Source organism: Pongo abelii, chromosome 18 (assembly GCF_028885655.2).
Source record: "Pongo abelii isolate AG06213 chromosome 18, NHGRI_mPonAbe1-v2.0_pri, whole genome shotgun sequence".
Classification (NCBI taxonomy): Eukaryota; Metazoa; Chordata; class Mammalia; order Primates; family Hominidae; genus Pongo; species Pongo abelii.
In genome coordinates, this window is record NC_072003.2 from 53,520,759 (window position 1) to 53,531,610 (window position 10,852).

The 10,852-nt window shown below is 46.9% G+C and overlaps 1 long non-coding RNA gene across 4 annotated transcripts in view; it reads left to right on the forward strand.

The window, feature by feature from the left end:
- Window positions 1-9,057, forward strand: part of LOC129050798 (uncharacterized) — a 28,076-nt gene extending 19,019 nt beyond the window's left edge. For 2 of the 4 annotated variants that reach the window (XR_010137776.1, XR_008514597.2), the window contains exons 3-4: window positions 349-634; window positions 1,683-9,057. This is a non-coding gene — a long non-coding RNA (uncharacterized LOC129050798). Of the gene's footprint in view, window positions 1-348 lie in introns of all 4 variants that reach the window. The other 2 variants (XR_010137775.1, XR_010137777.1) reach the window with 2 other exon arrangements.
- Window positions 9,058-10,852: the final 1,795 nt, after the last annotated feature.

The window sequence follows — 10,852 nt, forward strand, 5'->3', positions numbered from 1 at the left end:
GATCTGTATATAAATCTCACCATCCAATTACAAGATGTAATAATTTTGCACTCAAGCTGGTAATGAGGTCTAATACTCGTGCATGCGATAATCCCCTCTGGATGCTGGCTTGATCAGATGTTGGCTTTGTAATTAGACGGGCAGAAAATCATTATTTCATGTTCAAATAGAAAATGAGGTTGGTGGGAAGTTAATTTCTCTCCGCTCTGTGAAGCGTAGACAAGAATTTAATGATTTAATTACAGTTGTAAGCCCTTTCCATGAGACTTAAATTGAGCTGAGAATATTTTTTTTCCTTCTCTCTCTCTCCCTGTCTCCCACTTTCGCGTTCTCTTTCTCCGCTATTAGCAGCTGCGGACTCCTGAGAGCGTGGCCTGGCGTCCGCACAGGGTGGAATTCGTATTTGGCCAGGAATCCGGACTCCGATCATCCCAGGAGACGCGGACCGGGGGCCTCCAGAGCTCTCCGAAGCGTGCTGCCGCTCCCCAGCAGCCACCAGGGACTCGGAGGCCCTTCCTGGGTCCGGAGAAGCGACGGGGAAACTTAGGGGAAAACTTTGCCAACTTCGCTCTCGGCGCGGGAGAGGCCGCTGGCCGGAATGGTGCAGCAGCGGCGGCGGGCCGCGACGCGCAGGGTGGGCCCCGGGCCAGGGCTGGACACCCGGGAGCGGGTCGGGATGCCCAAGGTGGGGCGTGAGGCCGGTGGGCTCTTTGCTCCTCCGCTCCGCCCCTGCGCCTCCCGCGACCCGGCTCACTTCCCTGCGTCTCTGAGCGGCCCGAGAGGCGCAGCGCCGAGTGGCCTGGATGGAAGAACCTGGCCCTCGGCGGGAACGATTTTCTTTTGCTTTACCTCTTCCGGATCAGCCGTTTTCCACCTGACTTGAGCAGCCCCCTCCCCCATGCCTTTGTTTTTCTCTTTCCCTCCGTCTGTCCTCACAATTTCCTCTATCTTCGATTTCTAGATCATTCACTTTTCTTCTCTTTCCTCCGCCTCCTCATTGTGCGGTTTTTATGCCTTTGCCCCGGACCACTTTTCAGTTCACTTTTCTCCCTTCTGCTCCCTCCCTCACCCCCTTCTTAATGTCTCTTTTTTCCTCTCCCTGAGTCTGTGACTGTGTCCTTTTCCCCCATCTGCAGTTGTCGTTTTTAATTTTCTTTCTTTCCTCCCCACTTCCATCCGGATCCTCTCCTATCTCGTTGGATTTCTCGTTCTGTCTCTCAGGTTATCCTCTCCGTAAATATTCTCTCCTCTCCCTCTCCGGGATCCGTCCCCTCCCCCACGTGTATCTGCCTCCCCGGCGCCCCCTCCTCATTCATCCTGGGAGATGAATTTGTCGCCTTATTGGACGCCGAGGCCAGAGCCGTGTGAGGGGGCTCGGCCAGCGCTGTGCGTTTTCTTCATGCATATTGAGGAGATGGTAATGAGCGCTTTTGCATTGTTGCTTGGAAATGTTGTGTTTCCTGCCGCAGTTCGCAGTTCGGAGTGGGCGAGGGTGGTGCGGGCCCAGGACAGCCCCTCAGTAGGCACCCGGCCTGGCGGCCGCCGCTGACCCTCTCCAGATTCCCGGGCTCTGGGGGCCGGGGGAGGAAGCGACCTTGCCGAGCTCCTGACCCGGCCGCCGCCTCCTCCTCCGGTTTCTCCACAAAGGCTGGCGCGCTCCCCTCATTAAAGCCTCGTTACAGGAACCCCCGGCTGGCTCGCGACGGCTCCTCCGAGCCCCCCTGCCCACCGACCTCTGAGCCCCTCCCCTGATGTTGAGAGGCCTGTGACGGAGCGCCACCAGAAAATTAGTGCCTAACAACGTCGTCTATTGGCAATAAATTGAGATTCCAAGTGACACGTCGCGGGATCAAACACAGCCACATTGTTGTGTACCCTGCTCCGCTCGCTCCTCGTTAATCTTGAAGAGCGCCTTGGCATCGCTTGGCCAGGGAAGGTTGTACGCGGGCCTTTCGGCTGTCAGGACTCCGATCCTGCTTCTGCCCTGGCTGAGCCCACTTCAGTCATTCAGGAGGGACTGACTGCCCCTCCCTGATAAGGTCCAAGGCGCTCAGGAGGCGTGACCCAGGAACGCCTTTCAATAAGCTGAAGGTTTATGAAAGTCAGGAGCTTCGAGGGGGAAACTCTGAGTTAAGCTTGTAGGGAATCGACGTGAGCCTTGTTGGGAATTCAGAACATCAAGGTCTGGCCTTGTCTGGAATTGTCTGGTGTCGAGTTTCCCAAACTTCAAGCTTCCTGCTACCACCTTTATTATTTACTTAACATTTTTCCTTAAATTGACTCATTTTTAAAATCAAAGTACATGTTTTTGGAAAGAAAACCTGATACTACCACTGTAAATTGAAAAGTAGCTGTTACTCACCAGAAAAGGAAATGGTAAAAGATAAACACAGCTAAAACCAAGCAATGTTAATACATTTTAGCCGTTTTGCTGACTTGGAAAGACTCCTAGAGGCTCAGGTGTGTGTGTGTCATTAGCGAGTGTTGGAAGGGTTAAATACCGAATCTTTCTCGGAAGAAATGAGACAATTGAAAAGAGAATGTTTCTGACTATTCAATGTTCATTTAATTCAATGTTAATTTAATTCTCTGACCCAAGACTGCACACTACCTAAAATAATGTTGAGAACCTCAAGAGCTGGACTGTTTTAGGACTGTTGAGGAGCATATAAAAAATTAAGATTAGGCTGGGCGCGCAGTGGCTCACACCTGTAATCCCAGCATTTTGGGAGGCTGAGGCAGGCGGATCACCTGAGATCAGGAGTTCGAGACCAGCCTGGCCAACATGGTGAAACCCCATCTCTACTAAAAATACAAAAATTAGCTGGGCATGGTAGCAGGTGCCTGTAATCCCAGCTTCTCAGGAGGCTGAGGCAGGAGAATTGCTTGAGCCCGGGAGGTGGAGGTTGCAGTGAGCTGAGATTGCGCCATTGCACTCCAGCCTGGGGGACAAGAGCAAGACTTTGTCTCAAAAAAAAAGAAAGAAAGAAAAAAGAAAAAAAAAGATTAAAAACATAACGTTGATTTATTATTATTTACCAAATAATTGTGTTAAGCATTTTCAAACTGTATCATATTTAATTCTCACTATAAGTCTACAAGTGAGAGGCTATCCAGGGTGGCCATGTGTGGTAGTACAGGATGTTCATAGAACAAGGGCACCAAGGGGCCAAAAGGGTGTGTAGTCTGGCCCTGCTGTGTTCACCAATATGTGTACCTTGGCTTGGGGCCACACTGGAGGAACAGTACCTTTCTCTCATGTACACATATTTTATACAAAATTTGCACAAAATTGGGTTATGACCTAACCCTAATCTTAGAGATGGGGAAACTGAGGCTTAAAGAGTTTTGCAAAGCCCAGGCTAGAATCCTGTCTGATATTTTTAACTATGATCCCTTTGGGAGAAAGAGCAGTCCTTTTGGGGGCTTCGGGAGGTGATGCTGAGAGTTTGGGGGAGAGATGCTGAAAGACTAGTCCCTGGTTTGACTGAAGGAAAGGGGCGATCAGGCTGCCCAACTTTACCTCCCCCTGAATCTTCACACTTCCCACAAATATTGGGGAAGATTTGGGCAAAAATACAACTGGGGTCAAGGATCCATTATCCCCGCTAGTGGCTAGGTTGAGGGAGAGGATAAAGGTGTTCTGGTCTGCTTAGGCCTAACTCTGAATGTCTGGAACTGTTTCTTGACTTTGTTGTTTTTGTTCAGCTTACCTGCATGAGTCTATGCACCAGAGTTCTGTCTTGTTCTCATTTACACTGTTTGGAAATTTCAGATTCTTAAAGACAAACTGACGGATTGCAGTGCACCAGCAATTGTGAATCAGAGGTTGCCTCTGATCACAGGCTCTTATTTTTTTTTGGTTTGGCCTCCATAGTGGGCTTTTCCCCCCCCTTTTTGATTGAATTGCTTGCTAACACTTGCTAATTAGGTGATTTCATTTAAAAATCTAGGCCTCAGGGTTTGTTTAAAAAATTGGAAGGCTAAGAAATACAAGACTTCTTTATGAGAACAAATACCTAGAATTCATAGCTGCTGCCCTTCTACCTGGACGTACTCTAGTTTGCTCCAGTCCCCATCTGGCCCACGTCTCTCAATTGCTTTCAGGCAGCTGAGTTTGTTAGCCCTACTTTGTATCATCAGTTGTGATAATGGGACACGCTTGCAAATAGACAGTGTCCTCCAATGTGAGGGACCTAGCACATGCTAAGTCAGCATGGCAAGTGACTCTTCTCTCTGCCATGCTCCTGGTTAGCTGGGCAGCTGCTTTGCCATGGTGGGGTAAGGGTGAGGGTAGGTGTCTAAGAGTGACAGGAATGAATAGTCCTGACTCCCCGGAGACTATCCAGGTATCACAGCTGGGCCTATTCTCAAGCTTCTGGGAAAAGAATGGGGAGAAAGATCCTGCAACAGGAATTAGGAGGAAGCCCCAACTTTTTCTTGATTCCCCCCCACCTTAGGCCCAGCCCTCCCTTGAGTCCCATACACCATCTTAAACATGTCAAGCCAGAAAATCTGCATTTTCCCTTCTTTTCTCCCTCTCTCCTTTTTTCTTTGCAACACATATTTACAGAGTGCCTTCCATGTGCCAAGGAGCAGTGCTAAGTGCTGGGGATAGAGTGGTGAATTAGAGAAGTACCTTGTTGTAATGGAGCTTAGATTTTAGTGGGGCAATCAGATACTGAAAAGGGACACACACAGGACAGCTGAAGATAGTGTTACATTCTACAAAACAAGCAATAACACACCGTGTACTGGCTGGGATAGCGTCCTCCCCAGATTCAAGTCCTTCCCAGAACCTCAGGGTGTGATCTGATTTGAAAACACAGCCATTGCAGATGCTGAAGTTTCATGTCATGCTTGAGTAAGGTGGACTCTTAATCCAATATGACTAGTGTCCTTCTAAGAAGAGAAAAGATACAGAGACTGTGACCCAAGGGAGAAGACAGCCACCTGAAGACAGAGGCAAAGATTGGAGTGATGCAGCTATAATCCAAAGAATGCAAGGGGTTGCTGGCAGCCACCGGAAGCTGACAGGGGGTGAGAAAGGCTTCTCCCCTAGTGGCTTCAGAGGGACCAGAATGCTGTCAATACCTTGATTGCAGATTCTGGCCTCCAGAACTGCTAGATAGTGAACCTCTGTTGTTTTAAGCCACCTAGTTTGTGGTAATTTCTTATAGCAGCTCTGGGAAACAAATGCCCCAGATGACGTGAGAGGAGGCAGGAGGGCTGCACCTTTAGATAAATGGCACAATCACAGGAGGCATTTGTGAGGAGGTAACAATTTAGTGGAAGTGGAACAAGTCATGAAAAACCTGGGGAAAGTGTATTTTAGAGCTGCTATGTCCAGTGCAGTAGCCACTAGCCGTATATGGCCATGGAGCCCTTGAAATGCAACTGGTCCAGACTGAGATATGCCAAACGTGTGAAATACACACCAGATTTCAAAGGCTTGGGAAGAACAGAAATAATGTAAAATATCTTTATTTCATTTCATTTTATTTTTTTGAGACAGAATCTTGCTCTGTTGCCCAGGCTGGAGTGCAGTGGCATGATCTTGGCTCACGGCAATATCCACCTCCCGGGTTCAAGCAATTCTCCTGCCTCAGTCTCTTGAGTGGAGTAGCTGGGACCATAGGCTCCTGCCACCATGCCCAGCTAATTTTTGTATTTTTAGTAGAGATGGGGTTTCACCATGTTGGCCAAGCTGGTCTCGAACTCCTGACATCAAGTGATCCGTCCACGTTGGCTTCCCAAAGTGCTGGGATTACAGGTGTGAGCCACTGTACCTGGCCTCTTTTAATTAATTTTAAAATATTGATTACACGTGGAGATGATTGCATGATGTGTTAGTCTACTTGCATTGCTAGAAAGGAATACCTGAGACTGAGTAATTTATCAAGAAAAGAGGTTTATTTTGGCTCATGGTTCTACAAACTGTACAGAAAGCATGGTGTCAACATCTGCTTCTGATGAGGGCTGCAGGAAGATTAGAATCATGGTGGAAGGCAAAGGGGGAGCAAGCACGTCAGATGGTGAGAGAGGAAGCAGTAAAGCGAGGAAGTTCCAGGCTCTTGTTTTTGTTTTGTTTTTTTCTTTGAGATGGAGTTTCACTCTTGTTGCCCAGGCTGGAGTGCAATGGCACGATCTCGGCTCACTGCAACCTCTGCCTCCTGGGTTCAAGCAATTCTCCTGGCTCAGCCTCCCAAGTAGCTGGGATTACAGGCGCCTGCCACCATGCCTGGCTTTTTGTATTTTTAGTAGAGATGGGGTGTTACTATGTTGACAGGGCTGGTCTCAAACTCCTGACCTCAGGTGATCCACCCACCTGGGCCTCCCAAAGTGTTGAAATTACAGGCATGAGCCACTGTGCCTGGCCTCTGGCTCTTTTAAACAACCAGATCTCGTGTGAACTCATAGAGTGAGAACTCATTTATTACCACAAGGATGGCACCAAGCCATTCATGAGGGATCCACCCCTATGACCCAAACACCTTCTGCCAGGCCCCACTTCTGATATTGGGGATTACATTTCAACATGAGATTTGGTGGGGACAAACATCCGAACAATATTAAGTGAGTCATCTATTGAATGTCACTCTTTGGGGTGGACAAGGGAAGAGGATGTGAAAAGGAACAAGACATAGGTCCCAGCCTCAAGGAGAGGGGCTATCTGGATATATTGGGCTAAATAAAGTATGCTATTAACATTTATTTTACCTTTTACTTTTCTAAATGTGGGAACTAGAAGATTTTGGCCAAGGAAATATGAGCAAATTTTTACATTTATGGCTCATATTATATTTCTACTGCATTGCATTATTCTAAACAGAAGATACAGCATGTGCAAAGGCCCTGTGGTAGGGACCAAGCTTCCTGTGTTTGGTGGTTCTGTACTCAGTCTGCATGTTGATACTTACTTGCTAATGTCACTAGACCTGGAGAGGTGATGTGGGAAGCCCTGTTGAACTTACAAGGGGGAGTCTGTGAGTCTTTGTCCTTTCTTCTCAAGCAGAGAGCAAGGTCATGAAATTCAGCCCTTCAGACTGATGCCTCCTTCTTACTTGCCAATCTCACCTGCTCCTTTAGACCTCAGATGGAGAAAGAAGACAGCCCCAACCTTCCTGCTTAGTATGTCGATTTCACCGTCTCCCTAAGCTTGTCAGTGTGAAGGACATGGAGCTAGGCCTAACTCCAGAAGCCTCCTTGTGTGCTGATGGCTGGCACCAAGGCCATGGTATTACAGTATAGAGCAGAGACTCCCCAAACCCACAGCTTGCAAGGTGAGCTAGAAGGACCAGGTTAGTTCATTTATTAAGCTAGAATTTTGTTCTAAGACAGAGTTTACAAAAGGGCATCTTGGGGCCAACTCCCACGATAATGTTTTCATCATTTTGCATGGTTTCACAGTTCTTTTTAGGTGTGATTGAATTGCTGTATCAGTCACGTTGGGCTGGGCTTTGCTGCAGTAACAAATAAGCCTCGTATCTTCATGGTTGGTAGTCACCCACTCTACATGTTGTTTGCTATGACATTACTCCATGCCTTCTGCACTTCAGGATCCTGGCTGACAGAATAGCTTCTATCTGGAGTGTTGCTGAATGCCATGACCAAGGGCAATAGGGCATGGTGTACCACAGACTGGCTCTTGAAGTTTCTGTTTGGCAGCAACCCACGCTACTTCTGCTGATATTTCATTGGCCAAAGGAATCGTGTAACCATGCTTAAAGTCAAGAGGGCAGGGATGCATATGCCCCCTGCAGGGAGGGGCACTCTATGGGTCACCTCCTGTGCATCCCTTCAAATCCTTTTAGCCCCGCCTTCTATTCCAGCCACTGCTTCAATAAGCCTTGAGCAGGGCTAGCCTGACAGTACCCACTACATACCTCTTACTTTTCTGATGCAGTGCCCTGGGTACCAGCAGGAACCTGTGAACACTCACACACATGCCACCTGCAAGTGCAGAGGAATTAACACCTGTGGGGCCATCTTTGGCCCAAGGGGAGGGCACGGATGAATAACTGCCCCCCTCCATTCTCAGGGCAGGCAGTTAGTTCTGAGATGCATGCAGTTAGTTCTGAGATGCTAGCACCTAGAGCAGCACTCACTCCAATTACCCATCCTTACGCATCCTTACATGGCTTCCCTCTCATCCCTGTCTCACTCCCTGGGCCTGCACTCACTCCCAGGGATCATTTCCCCAGTAAACCACCTGCACGTAAGCCTTTGCCTGGGGACCTACTACAGAGGGAAACCAAGCTGAGACAGACAGGAAATTGGTGGACAGTAACACAATCTATCACTATTGCCTATATTGCAAAGTTAGAAGGTTTAATATAAAATTTCAATGTTAAGCTTTTCTTGATAAATCAGATCTGGCAGCACATAACTGAAATTCTGGCAAGTCCACAAGAGGCTGGATTTGAATAGGGGCAGTGGCTTCCTTGAGATGGGACCCAAGCTCTTTCTTGATAACATTTGCTATCTGAGAAGGAAAGTCTTCACTTTTTCATGCCGTCTACCTGGCTCCAGGAGTCTTTTGGGTTTTTTTGTTGTTGTTGTTTTTGTTGTTGTTTATTTGTTTTAAACCTTTGTTATAGGAACTGTTGCTTGAGCTAGATATCTATGAATCCTTGGAAATGTTTTTTTTTTAATTATATGGAGAATTTTCTCATTTTGGGGGGTTTTATTTACTTATTTTGCTTCTCTTTATCTGTTTGATAACAAAAGGATCAATTAAAAAAAAAACAACTTAGACTGGCACTGGCAGTGCCAGGCTGGCAGGGACAGCCTGTCTGGTCACCACTGTATTCTCAGTGGTGTATAGTAGGTGCATAAAGAATCTTTGCTGAATGAATGACAAGATGAGTGACTGAGGTAGCCTGTTCCCAATATGATCCTGAGCTCCTGACTCTCATGTCCTTGTAGCGCCTACTCTCTTTGAGTACGTGCTAAACTTATTGTTTGCCTCTAATTTAGCAATAGGATGCCACTTCTGAGATTCGGTTATAAAAAAGACTGTGGCTTCTGTCTTGTCCCTCTCTGACTCTCTCTCTAACATCCACAGCTGTGATGCCACGAGAATACTCAGATAGCACATGGACAGGCCCACATGGCAATGAATTGCAACTTGCCAGCAACCATGTGGGTTAGCTTGAAGCGAATTCTCCAGTCCTGTGTCTTCAGGTCACTGTAGCCCTGGCTGACCATGTGACTGAACCTAAAGAGAAGCTGAGCCAAAGGCACACAGATAAGCTGCACCTGGATTCCTGACCTACAGAAACTGTGAAGTAATAAATGTTTGTTGTTCAAAGCCAAGGGTTGGCAAAATATATTCCACTTGTTTTTGTAAATAAAGTTTTATTGGAACACGGTAATGTTCATTAATGTGCCTATTTTTATGGCTGCTTTCATACTCAACAGCAGTAGCTATTGAGTAGTTGCAGCAAAAGACTATATGCCCACAGGCCTAAAATATTTACTATGTGGCCCTTTAAGGAAAAGTTTGTCTATCCCTGTTTTAAGCTGCTAAGTTTGGGAAAAATAGTTACCTAGCAATGGGTGACAAATACAATAGCGTTCAAATCCAAAACATTGGTCCTAACTGGGCTTGCAGGTCTTGAGGTAGGGCATCTAATTTCAGTTTAGCTTCGTTTAATAGATATTAACTGAGCACCTACTGTGTGCCAGGCATGGTCTCAATAATATTCCAGAATGCCACATTCAGTTCTTTCTGCACTGTCCCCCCCAGCATTTTCTTGGTCTATGGCATGATCTGCCAAATATTTGTGGATTTAAGTTGGCTTTTAGAGACTGGAATTAGCAAGACACTCTTTGGAATGCAACAGATAACTCTGTAATCATGGGGAGGTGAGCAGGGAGCAGAAGACATTTAGCTGGTATTTCCATGCAAAGTTCTGATAGTTGTTAAAATATGGAAATATTTCAATCCCTTCCTATGGAAATATAGGGCCCCAAAGGCCCTACTTCCAGTAACCAAAGGGGTGAAGTGTAGCACAGCAGGGGCCACCCACAATTCTGAGGGCCACTCTAATTGGTCAGTTCCCATGCCATGCTAGTGATTAAATATTGGCACACGGTTCCAGGACAAACTTCTGGCTTGTCCAGCAGAGGTGCTCAGTAATGTTGCCTGCATGATGGAATTCATAGACATCAATTGAATATTTGCCCCTTTTTGGAGTGGACAGGGAAGAGGATGCAAAGAGGAACAAGATGTGGGTCCCATCCTCAAGGAGAGGGACCACCTGATCTCTAAGTGTGTCTAATCCTCACTTGGCAGGAGGGTCTGGAGCCAGACCTTCAAAGTTGAAATCCATCCCCACTTCTTACCAGCTGTTTGACCTTGAGCCAGTGATTCAGCACCCTGTGTGCCTTAGTTTCCTCCTCTGTGACAATAATAGTTTCTACCCCACAGCATTTTAGGGATGTGCTAACAGTAATGCCTTGTACCTGGCTAGCACTCAGAAAATGTTAGAAAAAGAATGATCACCATCCAGGAGCCAAAAGAACATGCTCTGAGGGGTCATAATAATATCAAGATGTACATTCAAGAAGAGTTGTCAGTTTTTTTTTTTTTTTTTTTTAATTGAGATGGAGTTTTGCTCTTGTTGCCCAGGCTGGAGTACAATGGTGCGATCTTGGCTCACTGCAACCTCTGTCTCCAAGGTTCAAGAGGTTCTCCTGTCTCGATCTCCCAAGTAGCTGGGATTACAGGCATGCATCACCATGCCCGGCTCATTTTGTATTTTTAGTAGAAATGGAGTTTCACCATGTGGGTCAGGCTGGTCTCGAACTCCTGACCTCAAGTGATCCACCTGCCTTGGCCTCCCAA